Below are 20,846 nucleotides of genomic sequence, written 5' to 3'. Positions count from 1 at the left end.
AGGCCAGAGTACAAGTCTAAGACCTTAGCTATTAGGCCAGAGTAAGAGTTAAGACCTTAGCTATTAGGCCAGAGTAAGCATTAAGACCTTAACCAATAGGCCGGAGTACGAGTCTAAGACCTTAGCTATTAGGCCAGAGTAAGAGTTCAGACCTTAGCTATTAGGCCAGAGTAAGAATTAAGACCTTAACCAGTAGGCCAGAGTAAGAGTTAAGACCTTAACCTGTAGGCCAGCGTATGAGTCTAAGACCTTAGCTATTAGGCCAGAGTAAGAGTTAAGACCTTAACCAGTAGGCCAGAGTAAGAGTTAAGACCTTAACCAGTAGGCCAGAGTAAGAGTTAAGACCTTAACCAGTAGGCCAGATTAAGAGTTAAGACCTTAACCTGTAGGCCAGAGTACGAGTTAAGACCTTAACCATTAGGCCAGAGTACGAGTCTAAGACCTTAACCTGTAGGCTATAGTACGAGTCTAAGACCTTACCCTGTAGGCCAGAGTAAGAGTTAAGACCTTTGCTATTAGGCCAGAGTAAGAGTTAAGACCTTAACCAGTAGGCCAGAGTAAGAGTCTAATACCTTAGCTATTAGGCCAGAGTAAGAGTTAAGACCTTAGCTATTAGGCCAGAGTAAGAGTTAAGACCTTAGCTATTAGGCCAGAGTACGAGTAAAGGACCTTAGCTATTAGGCCAGAGTAAGAGTTAAGACCTTAACCAGTAGGCCAGAGTACGAGTCTAATACCTTAGCTATTAGGCCATAGTATGAGTTAAGACCTTAGCTATTAGGCCAGAGTAAGAGTTAAGACCTTAACCATTAGGCCAGAGTACGAGTCTAAGACCTTAACCTGTAGGCCAGAGTAAGAGTTAAGACCTTTGCTATTAGGCCAGAGTAAGAGTTAAGACCTTAACCAGTAGGCCAGAGTACGTGTCTAATACCTTAGCTTTTAGGCCATAGTATGAGTTAAGACCTTAGCTATTAGGCCAGAGTAAGAGTTAAGACCTTAACCATTAGGCCAGAGTACGAGTCTAAGACCTTAGCTAATAGGCCAGAGTAAGAGTTAAGACCTTAACCTGTAGGCCATAGTACGAGTCTAAGACCTTAGCTATTAGGCCAGAGTAAGAGTTAAGTCCTTAACCAGTAGGCCAGAGTAAGAGTTAAGACCTTAACCATTAGGCCAGAGTACGAGTCTAAGACCTTAGCTATTAGGCCAGAGCACGAGTCTAAGACCTTAGCTCATAGGCCAGAGTAAGAGTTAAGACCTTAACCAGTAGGCCAAAGTAAGAGTTAAGACCTTAACCATTAGGCCAGTGTACGAGTCTAAGACATTAGCTATTAGGCCAGAGTAAGAGTTAAGACCTTAACCACTAGGCCAGAGTAAGAGTTAAGACCTTAACCTGTAAGCCAGAGTAAGAGTTAAGACCTTAACCTGTAGGCCATAGTACGAGTCTAAGACCTTAGCTATTAGGCCAGAGTAAGAGTTAAGACCTTAGCTATTAGGCCAGAGTAAGAGTTAAGACCTTAACCATTAGGCCAGAGTACGAGTCTAAGACCTTAGCTATTAGGCCAGAGTAAGAGTTAAGACCTTAAGCAGTAGGCCAGAGTAAGAGTTAAGACCTTAACCAGTAGGCCAGAGTAAGAGTTAAGACCTTAACCATAAGGCCAGAGTACGAGTCTAAAACCTTAGCTATTAGGCCAGAGTAAGAGTTAAGACCTTAAACTGTAGGCAAGAGTAAGAGTTAAGACCTTAACCAGTAGGCCAGAGTAAGAGTTAAGACCTTAACCAGTAGGCCAGAGTACGAGTCTTAGACCTTAGCTATTAGGCCAGAGTAAGAGTTAAGACCTTAACCAGTAGGCCAGAGTAAGAGTTAAGACATTAACCAGTAGGCCAGAGTACGTGTCTAATACCTTAGCTATTAGGCCATAGTATGAGTTAAGACCTTAGCTATTAGTCCAGAGTAAGAGTTAAGACCTTAACCATTAGGCCAGAGTAAGACTTAAGACCTTAACCAGTAGGCCAGAGAAAGGGTTAAGACCTTAACCTGTAGGCCATAGTACGAGTCTAAGACCTTAGCTATTAGGCCAGAGTAAGCGTTAAGACCTTAACCAGTAGGCCAAAGTAAGAGTTAAGACCTTAACCATTATGCCAGAGTACGAGTCTAAGACCTTAGCTATTAGGCCAGAGTAAGAGTTAAGACCTTAAGCAGTAGGCCAGAGTAAGAGTTAAGACCTTAACCAGTAGGCCAGAGTAAGAGTTAAGACCTTAACCATAAGGCCAGAGTACGAGTCTAAGACCTTAACTATTAGGCCAGAGTAGGAGTTAAGACCTTAACCTGTAGGCAAGAGTAAGAGTTAAGACCTTAACCAGTAGGCCACAGTACGAGTCTAAGACCTTAGGTATTAGGCCAGAGTAAGAGTTAAGACCTTAACCAGTAGGCCAGAGTAAGAGTTAAGACCTTAACCAGTAGGCCAGAGTACGAGTCTAAGACCTTAGCTATTAGGCCAGAGTAAGAGTTAAGACCTTAACCAGTAGGCGAGAGAACGAGTCTAAGACATTAACCTGTAGGCCAGAGTAAGAGTTAAGACCTTTGATATTAGGTCAGAGTAAGAGTTAAGAACTTAACCAGTAGGCCAGAGTATGAGTCTAATACCTTAGCTATTAGGCCAGAGAAAGAGTTAAGACCTTAGCTATTGGGCCAGAGTAAGAGTTAAGACCTTAGCTATTAGGCCAGAGTAAGAGTCTAAGACCTTAGCTCTTAGGCCAGAGTAAGAGTTAAGACCTTAACCAGTAGGCCAGAGTATGAGTCTAAGACCTTAGCTATTAGGCCAGAGTAAGAGTTAATACCTTAGCTATTAGGCCAGAGTAAGAGTTTAGACCTTAACCATTGGGCCAGAGTATGAGTCTCAGACCTTAGCTATTAGGCCAGAGTAAGAGTTAAGACCTTAGCTATTAGGCCAGAGTAAGAGTTAAGACCTTAACCTGTAGGCCAAAATATGAGTTAAGACCTTAACCATTAGGCCAGAGTACGAGTCTAAGACCTTAGCTATTAGGCCAGAGTAAGAGTTAAGACCTTAACCAGTAGGCCAGAGTAAGAATTAAGACCTTAGCTATTAGGCCAGAGTAAGAGTTAAGACCTTAAGAAGTAGGCCAGAGTAAGAGTTAAGACCTTAACCATTAGGCCAGAGTACAAGTCTAAGACCTTAGCTATTAGGCCATTGTATGAGTTAAGACCTTAGCTATTAGGCCAGAGTAAGAGTTAGGACCTTAACCAGTAGGCCAGAGTATGAGTCTAAGACCTTAGCTATTAGGCCAGAGTAAGAGTTAAGACCTTAACCAGTAGGCCAGAGTAAGAGTTAAGACCTTAATCAGTAGGCCAGAGTACGAGTCTAAGACCTTAGCTATTAGGCCAGAGTAAGAGTTAAGACCTTAACCAGTAGGCCAGAGTAAGAGTTAAGATCTTAACCAGTAGGCCAGAGTACGAGTCTAAGACCTTAGCTATTAGGCCAGAGTAAGAGTTAAGACCTTAACCAGTAGGCCAAAGTAAGAGTTAAGACCTTAACCATTAGGCCAGAGTACGAGTCTAAGACATTAGCTATTAGGCCAGAGTAAGAGTTAAGACCTTAACCACTAGGCCAGAGTAAGAGTTAAGACCTTAACCTGTAAGCCAGAGTAAGAGTTAAGACCTTAACCTGTAGGCCATAGTACGAGTCTAAGACCTTAGCTATTAGGCCAGAGTAAGAGTTAAGACCTTAGCTATTAGGCCAGAGTAAGAGTTAAGACCTTAACCATTAGGCCAGAGTACGAGTCTAAGACCTTAGCTATTAGGCCAGAGTAAGAGTTAAGACCTTAACCAGTAGGCCAGATTAAGAATTAAGACCTTAGCTATTAGGCCAGAGTAAGAGTTAAGACCTTAAGAAGTAGGCCAGAGTAAGAGTTAAGACCTTAACCATTAGGCCAGAGTACAAGTCTAAGACCTTAGCTATTAGGCCAGAGTAAGAGTTAAGACCTTAGCTATTAGGCCAGAGTAAGCATTAAGACCTTAACCAGTAGGCCAGAGTACGAGTCTAAGACCTTAGCTATTAGGCCAGAGTAAGAGTTCAGACCTTAGCTATTAGGCCAGAGTAAGAATTAAGACCTTAACCAGTAGGCCAGAGTAAGAGTTAAGACCTTAACCTGTAGGCCAGCGTATGAGTCTAAGACCTTAGCTATTAGGCCAGAGTAAGAGTTAAGACCTTAACCAGTAGGCCAGAGTAAGAGTTAAGACCTTAACCAGTAGACCAGATTAAGAGTTAAGACCTTAACCTGTAGGCCAGAGTACGAGTTAAGACCTTAACCATTAGGCCAGAGTACGAGTTTAAGACCTTAACCTGTAGGCTATAGTACGAGTCTAAGACCTTAACCTGTAGGCCAGAGTAAGAGTTAAGACCTTTGCTATTAGGCCAGAGTAAGAGTTAAGACCTTAACCAGTAGGCCAGAGTACGAGTCTAATACCTTAGCTATTAGGCCAGAGTAAGAGTTAAGACCTTAGCTATTAGGCCAGAGTACGAGTCTAAGACCTTAGCTATTAGGCCAGAGTAAGAGTTAAGACCTTAACCAGTAGGCCAGAGTACGAGTCTAATACCTTAGCTATTAGGCCATAGTATGAGTTAAGACCTTAGCTATTAGGCCAGAGTAAGAGTTAAGACCTTAACCATTAGGCCAGAATACGAGTCTAAGACCTTAACCTGTAGGCCAGAGTAAGAGTTAAGACCTTTGCTATTAGGCCAGAGTAAGAGTTAAGACCTTAACCAGTAGGCCAGAGTACATGTCTAATACCTTAGCTATTAGGCCATAGTATGAGTTAAGACCTTAGCTATTAGGCCAGAGTAAGAGTTAAGACCTTAACCTGTAGGCAAGAGTAAGAGTTAAGACCTTAACCAGTAGGCCACAGTACGAGTCTAAGACCTTAGGTATTAGGCCAGAGTAAGAGTTAAGACCTTAACCAGTAGGCCAGAGTAAGAGTTAAGACCTTAACCAGTAGGCCAGAGTACGAGTCTAAGACCTTAGCTATTAGGCCAGAGTAAGAGTTAAGACCTTAACCAGTAGGCCAGAGAACGAGTCTAAGACCTTAACCTGTAGGCCAGAGTAAGAGTAAAGACCTTTGAATTAGGTCAGAGTAAGAGTTAAGAACTTAACCAGTAGGCCAGAGTATGAGTCTAATACCTTAGCTATTAGGCCTGTGAAAGAGTTAAGACCTTAGCTATTAGGCCAGAGTAAGAGTTAAGACCTTAGCTATTAGGCCAGAGTAAGAGTCTAAGACCTTAGCTCTTAGGCCAGAGTAAGAGTTAAGACCTTAACCAGTAGGCCAGAGTATGAGTCTAAGACCTTAGCTATTAGGCCAGAGTAAGAGTTAAGACCTTAGCTATTAGGCCAGAGTAAGAGTTTAGACCTTTACCATTGGGCCAGAGTACGAGTCTCAGACCTTAGCTATTAGGCCAGAGTAAGAGTTAAGACCTTAGCTATTAGGCCAGAGTAAAAGTTAAGACCTTAACCTGTAGGCCAAAATATGAGTTAAGACCTTAACCATTAGGCCAGAGTACGAGTCTAAGACCTTAGCTCTTAGGCCAGAGTAAGAATTAAGACCTAAACAGTAGGCCAGAGTATGAGTCTAAGACCTTAGCTATTAGGCCAGAGTAAGAGTTAAGACCTTAGCTATTAGGCCAGAGTAAGAGTTTAGACCTTAACCATTGGGCCAGAGTATGAGTCTCAGACCTTAGCTATTAGGCCAGAGTAAGAGTTAAGACCTTAGCTATTAGGCCAGAGTAAGAGTTAAGACCTTAACCTGTAGGCCAAAATATGAGTTAAGACCTTAACCATTAGGCCAGAGTACGAGTCTAAGACCTTAGCTATTAGGCCAGAGTAAGAGTTAAGACCTTAACCAGTAGGCCAGAGTAAGAATTAAGACCTTAGCTATTAGGCCAGAGTAAGAGTTAAGACCTTAGCTATTAGGCCAGAGTAAGAGTTACGACCTTAACCATTAGGCCAGAGTACGAGTCTAAGACCTTAGCTATTAGGCCAGATTAAGAGTTAAGACCTTAACCAGTAGGCCAGAGTAAGAATTAAGACCTTAGCTATTAGACCAGAGTAAGAGTTAAGACCTTAAGAAGTAGGCCAGAGTAAGAGTTAAGACCTTAACCATTAGGCCAGAGTACAAGTCTAAGACCTTAGCTATTAGGCCAGAGTAAGAGTTAAGACCTTAGCTATTAGGCCAGAGTAAGCATTAAGACCTTAACCAATAGGCCGGAGTACGAGTCTAAGACCTTAGCTATTAGGCCAGAGTAAGAGTTCAGACCTTAGCTATTAGGCCAGAGTAAGAATTAAGACCTTAACCAGTAGGCCAGAGTAAGAGTTAAGACCTTAACCTGTAGGCCAGCGTATGAGTCTAAGACCTTAGCTATTAGGCCAGAGTAAGAGTTAAGACCTTAACCAGTAGGCCAGAGTAAGAGTTAAGACCTTAACCAGTAGGCCAGAGTAAGAGTTAAGACCTTAACCAGTAGGCCAGATTAAGAGTTAAGACCTTAACCTGTAGGCCAGAGTACGAGTTAAGACCTTAACCATTAGGCCAGAGTACGAGTCTAAGACCTTAACCTGTAGGCTATAGTACGAGTCTAAGACCTTACCCTGTAGGCCAGAGTAAGAGTTAAGACCTTTGCTATTAGGCCAGAGTAAGAGTTAAGACCTTAACCAGTAGGCCAGAGTAAGAGTCTAATACCTTAGCTATTAGGCCAGAGTAAGAGTTAAGACCTTAGCTATTAGGCCAGAGTAAGAGTTAAGACCTTAGCTATTAGGCCAGAGTACGAGTAAAGGACCTTAGCTATTAGGCCAGAGTAAGAGTTAAGACCTTAACCAGTAGGCCAGAGTAAGAGTTAAGACCTTAACCAGTAGGCCAGAGTACGAGTCTAAGACCTTAGCTATTAGGCCAGAGTAAGAGTTAAGACCTTAACCAGTAGGCCAGAGAACGAGTCTAAGACCTTAACCTGTAGGCCAGAGTAAGAGTAAAGACCTTTGAATTAGGTCAGAGTAAGAGTTAAGAACTTAACCAGTAGGCCAGAGTATGAGTCTAATACCTTAGCTATTAGGCCTGTGAAAGAGTTAAGACCTTAGCTATTAGGCCAGAGTAAGAGTTAAGACCTTAGCTATTAGGCCAGAGTAAGAGTCTAAGACCTTAGCTCTTAGGCCAGAGTAAGAGTTAAGACCTTAACCAGTAGGCCAGAGTATGAGTCTAAGACCTTAGCTATTAGGCCAGAGTAAGAGTTAAGACCTTAGCTATTAGGCCAGAGTAAGAGTTTAGACCTTTACCATTGGGCCAGAGTACGAGTCTCAGACCTTAGCTATTAGGCCAGAGTAAGAGTTAAGACCTTAGCTATTAGGCCAGAGTAAAAGTTAAGACCTTAACCTGTAGGCCAAAATATGAGTTAAGACCTTAACCATTAGGCCAGAGTACGAGTCTAAGACCTTAGCTCTTAGGCCAGAGTAAGAATTAAGACCTAAACAGTAGGCCAGAGTATGAGTCTAAGACCTTAGCTATTAGGCCAGAGTAAGAGTTAAGACCTTAGCTATTAGGCCAGAGTAAGAGTTTAGACCTTAACCATTGGGCCAGAGTATGAGTCTCAGACCTTAGCTATTAGGCCAGAGTAAGAGTTAAGACCTTAGCTATTAGGCCAGAGTAAGAGTTAAGACCTTAACCTGTAGGCCAAAATATGAGTTAAGACCTTAACCATTAGGCCAGAGTACGAGTCTAAGACCTTAGCTATTAGGCCAGAGTAAGAGTTAAGACCTTAACCAGTAGGCCAGAGTAAGAATTAAGACCTTAGCTATTAGGCCAGAGTAAGAGTTAAGACCTTAGCTATTAGGCCAGAGTAAGAGTTACGACCTTAACCATTAGGCCAGAGTACGAGTCTAAGACCTTAGCTATTAGGCCAGATTAAGAGTTAAGACCTTAACCAGTAGGCCAGAGTAAGAATTAAGACCTTAGCTATTAGACCAGAGTAAGAGTTAAGACCTTAAGAAGTAGGCCAGAGTAAGAGTTAAGACCTTAACCATTAGGCCAGAGTACAAGTCTAAGACCTTAGCTATTAGGCCAGAGTAAGAGTTAAGACCTTAGCTATTAGGCCAGAGTAAGCATTAAGACCTTAACCAATAGGCCGGAGTACGAGTCTAAGACCTTAGCTATTAGGCCAGAGTAAGAGTTCAGACCTTAGCTATTAGGCCAGAGTAAGAATTAAGACCTTAACCAGTAGGCCAGAGTAAGAGTTAAGACCTTAACCTGTAGGCCAGCGTATGAGTCTAAGACCTTAGCTATTAGGCCAGAGTAAGAGTTAAGACCTTAACCAGTAGGCCAGAGTAAGAGTTAAGACCTTAACCAGTAGGCCAGAGTAAGAGTTAAGACCTTAACCAGTAGGCCAGATTAAGAGTTAAGACCTTAACCTGTAGGCCAGAGTACGAGTTAAGACCTTAACCATTAGGCCAGAGTACGAGTCTAAGACCTTAACCTGTAGGCTATAGTACGAGTCTAAGACCTTACCCTGTAGGCCAGAGTAAGAGTTAAGACCTTTGCTATTAGGCCAGAGTAAGAGTTAAGACCTTAACCAGTAGGCCAGAGTAAGAGTCTAATACCTTAGCTATTAGGCCAGAGTAAGAGTTAAGACCTTAGCTATTAGGCCAGAGTAAGAGTTAAGACCTTAGCTATTAGGCCAGAGTACGAGTAAAGGACCTTAGCTATTAGGCCAGAGTAAGAGTTAAGACCTTAACCAGTAGGCCAGAGTACGAGTCTAATACCTTAGCTATTAGGCCATAGTATGAGTTAAGACCTTAGCTATTAGGCCAGAGTAAGAGTTAAGACCTTAACCATTAGGCCAGAGTACGAGTCTAAGACCTTAACCTGTAGGCCAGAGTAAGAGTTAAGACCTTTGCTATTAGGCCAGAGTAAGAGTTAAGACCTTAACCAGTAGGCCAGAGTACGTGTCTAATACCTTAGCTTTTAGGCCATAGTATGAGTTAAGACCTTAGCTATTAGGCCAGAGTAAGAGTTAAGACCTTAACCATTAGGCCAGAGTACGAGTCTAAGACCTTAGCTAATAGGCCAGAGTAAGAGTTAAGACCTTAACCTGTAGGCCATAGTACGAGTCTAAGACCTTAGCTATTAGGCCAGAGTAAGAGTTAAGTCCTTAACCAGTAGGCCAGAGTAAGAGTTAAGACCTTAACCATTAGGCCAGAGTACGAGTCTAAGACCTTAGCTATTAGGCCAGAGCACGAGTCTAAGACCTTAGCTCATAGGCCAGAGTAAGAGTTAAGACCTTAACCAGTAGGCCAAAGTAAGAGTTAAGACCTTAACCATTAGGCCAGTGTACGAGTCTAAGACATTAGCTATTAGGCCAGAGTAAGAGTTAAGACCTTAACCACTAGGCCAGAGTAAGAGTTAAGACCTTAACCTGTAAGCCAGAGTAAGAGTTAAGACCTTAACCTGTAGGCCATAGTACGAGTCTAAGACCTTAGCTATTAGGCCAGAGTAAGAGTTAAGACCTTAGCTATTAGGCCAGAGTAAGAGTTAAGACCTTAACCATTAGGCCAGAGTACGAGTCTAAGACCTTAGCTATTAGGCCAGAGTAAGAGTTAAGACCTTAAGCAGTAGGCCAGAGTAAGAGTTAAGACCTTAACCAGTAGGCCAGAGTAAGAGTTAAGACCTTAACCATAAGGCCATAGTACGAGTCTAAAACCTTAGCTATTAGGCCAGAGTAAGAGTTAAGACCTTAAACTGTAGGCAAGAGTAAGAGTTAAGACCTTAACCAGTAGGCCAGAGTAAGAGTTAAGACCTTAACCAGTAGGCCAGAGTACGAGTCTTAGACCTTAGCTATTAGGCCAGAGTAAGAGTTAAGACCTTAACCAGTAGGCCAGAGTAAGAGTTAAGACATTAACCAGTAGGCCAGAGTACGTGTCTAATACCTTAGCTATTAGGCCATAGTATGAGTTAAGACCTTAGCTATTAGTCCAGAGTAAGAGTTAAGACCTTAACCATTAGGCCAGAGTAAGACTTAAGACCTTAACCAGTAGGCCAGAGAAAGGGTTAAGACCTTAACCTGTAGGCCATAGTACGAGTCTAAGACCTTAGCTATTAGGCCAGAGTAAGCGTTAAGACCTTAACCAGTAGGCCAAAGTAAGAGTTAAGACCTTAACCATTATGCCAGAGTACGAGTCTAAGACCTTAGCTATTAGGCCAGAGTAAGAGTTAAGACCTTAAGCAGTAGGCCAGAGTAAGAGTTAAGACCTTAACCAGTAGGCCAGAGTAAGAGTTAAGACCTTAACCATAAGGCCAGAGTACGAGTCTAAGACCTTAACTATTAGGCCAGAGTAGGAGTTAAGACCTTAACCTGTAGGCAAGAGTAAGAGTTAAGACCTTAACCAGTAGGCCAGAGTACGAGTCTAAGACCTTAGCTATTAGGCCAGAGTAAGAGTTAAGACCTTAACCAGTAGGCGAGAGAACGAGTCTAAGACATTAACCTGTAGGCCAGAGTAAGAGTTAAGACCTTTGATATTAGGTCAGAGTAAGAGTTAAGAACTTAACCAGTAGGCCAGAGTATGAGTCTAATACCTTAGCTATTAGGCCAGAGAAAGAGTTAAGACCTTAGCTATTGGGCCAGAGTAAGAGTTAAGACCTTAGCTATTAGGCCAGAGTAAGAGTCTAAGACCTTAGCTCTTAGGCCAGAGTAAGAGTTAAGACCTTAACCAGTAGGCCAGAGTATGAGTCTAAGACCTTAGCTATTAGGCCAGAGTAAGAGTTAATACCTTAGCTATTAGGCCAGAGTAAGAGTTTAGACCTTAACCATTGGGCCAGAGTATGAGTCTCAGACCTTAGCTATTAGGCCAGAGTAAGAGTTAAGACCTTAGCTATTAGGCCAGAGTAAGAGTTAAGACCTTAACCTGTAGGCCAAAATATGAGTTAAGACCTTAACCATTAGGCCAGAGTACGAGTCTAAGACCTTAGCTATTAGGCCAGAGTAAGAGTTAAGACCTTAACCAGTAGGCCAGAGTAAGAATTAAGACCTTAGCTATTAGGCCAGAGTAAGAGTTAAGACCTTAAGAAGTAGGCCAGAGTAAGAGTTAAGACCTTAACCATTAGGCCAGAGTACAAGTCTAAGACCTTAGCTATTAGGCCAGAGTAAGAGTTAAGACCTTAGCTATTAGGCCAGAGTAAGCATTAAGACCTTAACCAGTAGGCCAGAGTACGAGTCTAAGACCTTAGCTATTAGGCCAGAGTAAGAGTTCAGACCTTAGCTATTAGGCCAGAGTAAGAATTAAGACCTTAACCAGTAGGCCAGAGTAAGAGTTAAGACCTTAACCTGTAGGCCAGCGTATGAGTCTAAGACCTTAGCTATTAGGCCAGAGTAAGAGTTAAGACCTTAACCAGTAGGCCAGAGTAAGAGTTAAGACCTTAACCAGTAGGCCAGAGTAAGAGTTAAGACCTTAACCTGTAGGCCAGAGTACGAGTTAAGACCTTAACCATTAGGCCAGAGTACGAGTCTAAGACCTTAACCTGTAGGCTATAGTACGAGTCTAAGACCTTAACCTGTAGGCCAGAGTAAGAGTTAAGACCTTTGCTATTAGGCCAGAGTAAGAGTTAAGATCTTAACCAGTAGGCCAGAGTACGAGTCTAATACCTTAGCTATTAGGCCAGAGTAAGAGTTAAGACCTTAGCTATTAGGCCAGAGTAAGAGTTAAGACCTTAGCTATTAGGCCAGAGTACGAGTCTAAGACCTTAGCTATTAGGCCAGAGTAAGAGTTAAGACCTTAACCAGTAGGCCAGAGTACGAGTCTAATACCTTAGCTATTAGGCTATAGTATGAGTTAAGACCTTAGCTATTAGGCCAGAGTAAGAGTTAAGACCTTAGCTATTAGGCCAGAGTAAGCATTAAGACCTTAACCAGTAGGCCAGAGTACGAGTCTAAGACCTTAGCTATTAGGCCAGAGTAAGAGTTCAGACCTTAGCTATTAGGCCAGAGTAAGAATTAAGACCTTAACCAGTAGGCCAGAGTAAGAGTTAAGACCTTAACCTGTAGGCCAGCGTATGAGTCTAAGACCTTAGCTATTAGGCCAGAGTAAGAGTTAAGACCTTAACCAGTAGGCCAGATTAAGAGTTAAGACCTTAACCAGTAGGCCAGAGTAAGAGTTAAGACCTTAACCAGTAGGCCAGATTAAGAGTTAAGACCTTTGCTATTAGGCCAGAGTAAGAGTTAAGACTTTAACCAGTAGGCCAGAGTACGAGTCTAATACCTTAGCTATTAGGCCAGAGTAAGAGTTAAGACCTTAGCTATTAGGCCAGAGTAAGAGTTAAGACCTTAGCTATAAGGCCAGAGTACGAGTCTAAGACCTTAGCTATTAGGCCAGAGTAAGAGTTAAGACCTTAAGCAGTAGGCCAGAGTACGAGTCTAATACCTTAGCTATTAGGCCATAGTATGAGTTAAGACCTTAGCTATTAGGCCAGAGTAAGAGTTAATACCTTAACCATTAGGCCAGAGTACGAGTCTAAGACCTTAACCTGTAGGCCAGAGTAAGAGTTAAGACCTTTGCTATTAGTCCAGAGTAAGAGTTAAGACCTTAACCAGTAGGCCAGAGTACGTGTCTAATACCTTAGCTATTAGGCCATAGTATGAGTTAAGACCTTAGCTATTAGGCCAGAGTAAGAGTTAAGACCTTAACCATTAGGCCAGAGTACGAGTCTAAGACCTTAGCTAATAGGCCAGAGTAAGAGTTAAGACCTTAACCTGTAGGCCATAGTACGAGTCTAAGACCTTAGCTATTAGGCCAGAGTAAGAGTTAAGACCTTAACCATTAGGCCAGAGTACGAGTCTAAGACCTTAGCTATTAGGCCAGAGTAAGAGTTAAGACCTTAACCAGTAGGCCAGAGTACATGTCTAATACCTTAGCTATTAGGCCATTGTATGAGTTAAGACCTTAGCTATTAGGCCAGAGTAAGAGTTAGGACCTTAACCAGTAGGCCAGAGTACGAGTCTAAGACCTTAGCTATTAGGCCAGAGTAAGAGTTAAGACCTTAACCAGTAGGCCAGAGTAAGAGTTAAGACCTTAATCAGTAGGCCAGAGTACGAGTCTAAGACCTTAGCTATTAGGCCAGAGTAAGAGTTAAGACCTTAACCAGTAGGCCAGAGTAAGAGTTAAGATTTTAACCAGTAGGCCAGAGTACGAGTCTAAGACCTTAGCTATTAGGCCAGAGTAAGAGTTAAGACCTTAACCAGTAGGCCAAAGTAAGAGTTAAGACCTTAACCATTAGGCCAGAGTACGAGTCTAAGACATTAGCTATTAGGCCAGAGTAAGAGTTAAGACCTTAACCACTAGGCCAGAGTAAGAGTTAAGACCTTAACCTGTAAGCCAGAGTAAGAGTTAAGACCTTAACCTGTAGGCCATAGTACGAGTCTAAGACCTTAGCTATTAGGCCAGAGTAAGAGTTAAGACCTTAGCTATTAGGCCAGAGTAAGAGTTAAGACCTTAACCATTAGGCCAGAGTACGAGTCTAAGACCTTAGCTATTAGGCCAGAGTAAGAGTTAAGACCTTAACCAGTAGGCCAGATTAAGAATTAAGACCTTAGCTATTAGGCCAGAGTAAGAGTTAAGACCTTAAGAAGTAGGCCAGAGTAAGAGTTAAGACCTTAACCATTAGGCCAGAGTACAAGTCTAAGACCTTAGCTATTAGGCCAGAGTAAGAGTTAAGACCTTAGCTAATAGGCCAGAGTAAGCATTAAGACCTTAACCAGTAGGCCAGAGTACGAGTCTAAGACCTTAGCTATTAGGCCAGAGTAAGAGTTCAGACCTTAGCTATTAGGCCAGAGTAAGAATTAAGACCTTAACCAGTAGGCCAGAGTAAGAGTTAAGACCTTAGCTATTAGGCCAGAGTAAGAGTTTAGACCTTAACCATTGGGCCAGAGTATGAGTCTCAGACCTTAGCTATTAGGCCAGAGTAAGAGTTAAGACCTTAGCTATTAGGCCAGAGTAAGAGTTAAGACCTTAACCTGTAGGCCAAAATATGAGTTAAGACCTTAACCATTAGGCCAGAGTACGAGTCTAAGACCTTAGCTATTAGGCCAGAGTAAGAGTTAAGACCTTAACCAGTAGGCCAGAGTAAGAATTAAGACCTTAGCTATTAGGCCAGAGTAAGAGTTAAGACCTTAGCTATTAGGCCAGAGTAAGAGTTACGACCTTAACCATTAGGCCAGAGTACGAGTCTAAGACCTTAGCTATTAGGCCAGAGTAAGAGTTAAGACCTTAACCAGTAGGCCAGAGTAAGAATTAAGACCTTAGCTATTAGACCAGAGTAAGAGTTAAGACCTTAAGAAGTAGGCCAGAGTAAGAGTTAAGACCTTAACCATTAGGCCAGAGTACAAGTCTAAGACCTTAGCTATTAGGCCAGAGTAAGAGTTAAGACCTTAGCTATTAGGCCAGAGTAAGCATTAAGACCTTAACCAGTAGGCCGGAGTACGAGTCTAAGACCTTAGCTATTAGGCCAGAGTAAGAGTTCAGACCTTAGCTATTAGGCCAGAGTAAGAATTAAGACCTTAACCAGTAGGCCAGAGTAAGAGTTAAGACCTTAACCTGTAGGCCAGCGTATGAGTCTAAGACCTTAGCTATTAGGCCAGAGTAAGAGTTAAGACCTTAACCAGTAGGCCAGAGTAAGAGTTAAGACCTTAACCAGTAGGCCAGAGTAAGAGTTAAGACCTTAACCAGTAGGCCAGATTAAGAGTTAAGACCTTAACCTGTAGGCCAGAGTACGAGTTAAGACCTTAACCATTAGGCCAGAGTACGAGTCTAAGACCTTAACCTGTAGGCTATAGTACGAGTCTAAGACCTTACCCTGTAGGCCAGAGTAAGAGTTAAGACCTTTGCTATTAGGCCAGAGTAAGAGTTAAGACCTTAACCAGTAGGCCAGAGTAAGAGTCTAATACCTTAGCTATTAGGCCAGAGTAAGAGTTAAGACCTTAGCTATTAGGCCAGAGTAAGAGTTAAGACCTTAGCTATTAGGCCAGAGTACGAGTAAAGGACCTTAGCTATTAGGCCAGAGTAAGAGTTAAGACCTTAACCAGTAGGCCAGAGTACGAGTCTAATACCTTAGCTATTAGGCCATAGTATGAGTTAAGACCTTAGCTATTAGGCCAGAGTAAGAGTTAAGACCTTAACCATTAGTCCAGAGTACGAGTCTAAGACCTTAACCTGTAGGCCAGAGTAAGAGTTAAGACCTTTGCTATTAGGCCAGAGTAAGAGTTAAGACCTTAACCAGTAGGCCAGAGTACGTGTCTAATACCTTAGCTTTTAGGCCATAGTATGAGTTAAGACCTTAGCTATTAGGCCAGAGTAAGAGTTAAGACCTTAACCATTAGGCCAGAGTACGAGTCTAAGACCTTAGCTAATAGGCCAGAGTAAGAGTTAAGACCTTAACCTGTAGGCCATAGTACGAGTCTAAGACCTTAGCTATTAGGCCAGAGTAAGAGTTAAGTCCTTAACCAGTAGGCCAGAGTAAGAGTTAAGACCTTAACCATTAGGCCAGAGTACGAGTCTAAGACCTTAGCTATTAGGCCAGAGCACGAGTCTAAGACCTTAGCTCATAGGCCAGAGTAAGAGTTAAGACCTTAACCAGTAGGCCAAAGTAAGAGTTAAGACCTTAACCATTAGGCCAGTGTACGAGTCTAAGACATTAGCTATTAGGCCAGAGTAAGAGTTAAGACCTTAACCACTAGGCCAGAGTAAGAGTTAAGACCTTAACCTGTAAGCCAGAGTAAGAGTTAAGACCTTAACCTGTAGGCCATAGTACGAGTCTAAGACCTTAGCTATTAGGCCAGAGTAAGAGTTAAGACCTTAGCTATTAGGCCAGAGTAAGAGTTAAGACCTTAACCATTAGGCCAGAGTACGAGTCTAAGACCTTAGCTATTAGGCCAGAGTAAGAGTTAAGACCTTAAGCAGTAGGCCAGAGTAAGAGTTAAGACCTTAACCAGTAGGCCAGAGTAAGAGTTAAGACCTTAACCATAAGGCCAGAGTACGAGTCTAAGACCTTAGCTATTAGGCCAGAGTAAGAGTTAAGACCTTAAACTGTAGGCAAGAGTAAGAGTTAAGACCTTAACCAGTAGGCCAGAGTAAGAGTTAAGACCTTAACCAGTAGGCCAGAGTACGAGTCTTAGACCTTAGCTATTAGGCCAGAGTAAGAGTTAAGACCTTAACCAGTAGGCCAGAGTAAGAGTTAAGACATTAACCAGTAGGCCAGAGTACGTGTCTAATACCTTAGCTATTAGGCCATAGTATGAGTTAAGACCTTAGCTATTAGTCCAGAGTAAGAGTTAAGACCTTAACCATTAGGCCAGAGTAAGACTTAAGACCTTAACCAGTAGGCCAGAGAAAGGGTTAAGACCTTAACCTGTAGGCCATAGTACGAGTCTAAGACCTTAGCTATTAGGCCAGAGTAAGCGTTAAGACCTTAACCAGTAGGCCAAAGTAAGAGTTAAGACCTTAACCATTATGCCAGAGTACGAGTCTAAGACCTTAGCTATTAGGCCAGAGTAAGAGTTAAGACCTTAAGCAGTAGGCCAGAGTAAGAGTTAAGACCTTAACCAGTAGGCCAGAGTAAGAGTTAAGACCTTAACCATAAGGCCAGAGTACGAGTCTAAGACCTTAACTATTAGGCCAGAGTAGGAGTTAAGACCTTAACCTGTAGGCAAGAGTAAGAGTTAAGACCTTAACCAGTAGGCCACAGTACGAGTCTAAGACCTTAGGTATTAGGCCAGAGTAAGAGTTAAGACCTTAACCAGTAGGCCAGAGTAAGAGTTAAGACCTTAACCAGTAGGCCAGAGTACGAGTCTAAGACCTTAGCTATTAGGCCAGAGTAAGAGTTAAGACCTTAACCAGTAGGCCAGAGAACGAGTCTAAGACATTAACCTGTAGGCCAGAGTAAGAGTTAAGACCTTTGATATTAGGTCAGAGTAAGAGTTAAGAACTTAACCAGTAGGCCAGAGTATGAGTCTAATACCTTAGCTATTAGGCCAGAGAAAGAGTTAAGACCTTAGCTATTGGGCCAGAGTAAGAGTTAAGACCTTAGCTATTAGGCCAGAGTAAGAGTCTAAGACCTTAGCTCTTAGGCCAGAGTAAGAGTTAAGACCTTAACCAGTAGGCCAGAGTATGAGTCTAAGACCTTAGCTATTAGGCCAGAGTAAGAGTTAATACCTTAGCTATTAGGCCAGAGTAAGAGTTTAGACCTTAACCATTGGGCCAGAGTATGAGTCTCAGACCTTAGCTATTAGGCCAGAGTAAGAGTTAAGACCTTAGCTATTAGGCCAGAGTAAGAGTTAAGACCTTAACCTGTAGGCCAAAATATGAGTTAAGACCTTAACCATTAGGCCAGAGTACGAGTCTAAGACCTTAGCTATTAGGCCAGAGTAAGAGTTAAGACCTTAACCAGTAGGCCAGAGTAAGAATTAAGACCTTAGCTATTAGGCCAGAGTAAGAGTTAAGACCTTAAGAAGTAGGCCAGAGTAAGAGTTAAGACCTTAACCATTAGGCCAGAGTACAAGTCTAAGACCTTAGCTATTAGGCCAGAGTAAGAGTTAAGACCTTAGCTATTAGGCCAGAGTAAGCATTAAGACCTTAACCAGTAGGCCAGAGTACGAGTCTAAGACCTTAGCTATTAGGCCAGAGTAAGAGTTCAGACCTTAGCTATTAGGCCAGAGTAAGAATTAAGACCTTAACCAGTAGGCCAGAGTAAGAGTTAAGACCTTAACCTGTAGGCCAGCGTATGAGTCTAAGACCTTAGCTATTAGGCCAGAGTAAGAGTTAAGACCTTAACCAGTAGGCCAGAGTAAGAGTTAAGACCTTAACCAGTAGGCCAGAGTAAGAGTTAAGACCTTAACCAGTAGGCCAGATTAAGAGTTAAGACCTTAACCTGTAGGCCAGAGTACGAGTTAAGACCTTAACCATTAGGCCAGAGTACGAGTCTAAGACCTTAACCTGTAGGCTATAGTACGAGTCTAAGACCTTAACCTGTAGGCCAGAGTAAGAGTTAAGACCTTTGCTATTAGGCCAGAGTAAGAGTTAAGATCTTAACCAGTAGGCCAGAGTACGAGTCTAATACCTTAGCTATTAGGTCAGAGTAAGAGTTAAGACCTTAGCTATTAGGCCAGAGTAAGAGTTAAGACCTTAGCTATTAGGCCAGAGTACGAGTCTAAGACCTTAGCTATTAGGCCAGAGTAAGAGTTAAGACCTTAACCAGTAGGCCAGAGTACGAGTCTAATACCTTAGCTATTAGGCTATAGTATGAGTTAAGACCTTAGCTATTAGGCCAGAGTAAGAGTTAAGACCTTAGCTATTAGGCCAGAGTAAGCATTAAGACCTTAACCAGTAGGCCAGAGTACGAGTCTAAGACCTTAGCTATTAGGCCAGAGTAAGAGTTCAGACCTTAGCTATTAGGCCAGAGTAAGAATTAAGACCTTAACCAGTAGGCCAGAGTAAGAGTTAAGACCTTAACCTGTAGGCCAGCGTATGAGTCTAAGACCTTAGCTATTAGGCCAGAGTAAGAGTTAAGACCTTAACCAGTAGGCCAGATTAAGAGTTAAGACCTTAACCAGTAGGCCAGAGTAAGAGTTAAGACCTTAACCAGTAGGCCAGATTAAGAGTTAAGACCTTTGCTATTAGGCCAGAGTAAGAGTTAAGACTTTAACCAGTAGGCCAGAGTACGAGTCTAATACCTTAGCTATTAGGCCAGAGTAAGAGTTAAGACCTTAGCTATTAGGCCAGAGTAAGAGTTAAGACCTTAGCTATAAGGCCAGAGTACGAGTCTAAGACCTTAGCTATTAGGCCAGAGTAAGAGTTAAGACCTTAAGCAGTAGGCCAGAGTACGAGTCTAATACCTTAGCTATTAGGCCATAGTATGAGTTAAGACCTTAGCTATTAGGCCAGAGTAAGAGTTAATACCTTAACCATTAGGCCAGAGTACGAGTCTAAGACCTTAACCTGTAGGCCAGAGTAAGAGTTAAGACCTTTGCTATTAGGCCAGAGTAAGAGTTAAGACCTTAACCAGTAGGCCAGAGTACGTGTCTAATACCTTAGCTATTAGGCCATAGTATGAGTTAAGACCTTAGCTATTAGGCCAGAGTAAGAGTTAAGACCTTAACCATTAGGCCAGAGTACGAGTCTAAGACTTTAGCTAATAGGCCAGAGTAAGAGTTAAGACCTTAACCTGTAGGCCATAGTACGAGTCTAAGACCTTAGCTATTAGGCCAGAGTAAGAGTTAAGACCTTAACCATTAGGCCAGAGTACGAGTCTAAGACCTTAGCTATTAGGCCAGAGTAAGAGTTAAGACCTTAACCAGTAGGCCAGAGTACATGTCTAATACCTTAGCTATTAGGCCATTGTATGAGTTAAGACCTTAGCTATTAGGCCAGAGTAAGAGTTAGGACCTTAACCAGTAGGCCAGAGTACGAGTCTAAGACCTTAGCTATTAGGCCAGAGTAAGAGTTAAGACCTTAACCAGTAGGCCAGAGTAAGAGTTAAGACCTTAATCAGTAGGCCAGAGTACGAGTCTAAGACCTTAGCTATTAGGCCAGAGTAAGAGTTAAGACCTTAACCAGTAGGCCAGAGTAAGAGTTAAGATTTTAACCAGTAGGCCAGAGTACGAGTCTAAGACCTTAGCTATTAGGCCAGAGTAAGAGTTAAGACCTTAACCAGTAGGCCAAAGTAAGAGTTAAGACCTTAACCATTAGGCCAGAGTACGAGTCTAAGACATTAGCTATTAGGCCAGAGTAAGAGTTAAGACCTTAACCACTAGGCCAGAGTAAGAGTTAAGACCTTAACCTGTAAGCCAGAGTAAGAGTTAAGACCTTAACCTGTAGGCCATAGTACGAGTCTAAGACCTTAGCTATTAGGCCAGAGTAAGAGTTAAGACCTTAGCTATTAGGCCAGAGTAAGAGTTAAGACCTTAACCATTAGGCCAGAGTACGAGTCTAAGACCTTAGCTATTAGGCCAGAGTAAGAGTTAAGACCTTAACCAGTAGGCCAGATTAAGAATTAAGACCTTAGCTATTAGGCCAGAGTAAGAGTTAAGACCTTAAGAAGTAGGCCAGAGTAAGAGTTAAGACCTTAACCATTAGGCCAGAGTACAAGTCTAAGACCTTAGCTATTAGGCCAGAGTAAGAGTTAAGACCTTAGCTAATAGGCCAGAGTAAGCATTAAGACCTTAACCAGTAGGCCAGAGTACGAGTCTAAGACCTTAGCTATTAGGCCAGAGTAAGAGTTCAGACCTTAGCTATTAGGCCAGAGTAAGAATTAAGACCTTAACCAGTAGGCCAGAGTAAGAGTTAAGACCTTAACCTGTAGGCCAGCGTATGAGTCTAAGACCTTAGCTATTAGGCCAGAGTAAGAGTTAAGACCTTAACCAGTAGGCCAGAGTAAGAGTTAAGACCTTAACCAGTAGGCCAGAGTAAGAGTTAAGACCTTAACCAGTAGACCAGATTAAGAGTTAAGACCTTAACCTGTAGGCCAGAGTACGAGTTAAGACCTTAACCATTAGGCCAGAGTACGAGTCTAAGACCTTAACCTGTAGGCTATAGTACGAGTCTAAGACCTTAACCTGTAGGCCAGAGTAAGAGTTAAGACCTTTGCTATTAGGCCAGAGTAAGAGTTAAGACCTTAACCAGTAGGCCAGAGAACGAGTCTAATACCTTAGCTATTAGGCCAGAGTAAGAGTTAAGACCTTAGCTATTAGGCCAGAGTAAGAGTTAAGACCTTAGCTATTAGGCCAGAGTACGAGTCTAAGACCTTAGCTATTAGGCCAGAG

This window comes from Triturus cristatus, chromosome 10 (genome assembly GCF_964204655.1).
Source record: "Triturus cristatus chromosome 10, aTriCri1.1, whole genome shotgun sequence".
Classification (NCBI taxonomy): Eukaryota; Metazoa; Chordata; class Amphibia; order Caudata; family Salamandridae; genus Triturus; species Triturus cristatus.
This window is presented reverse-complemented; position numbering follows the sequence as displayed.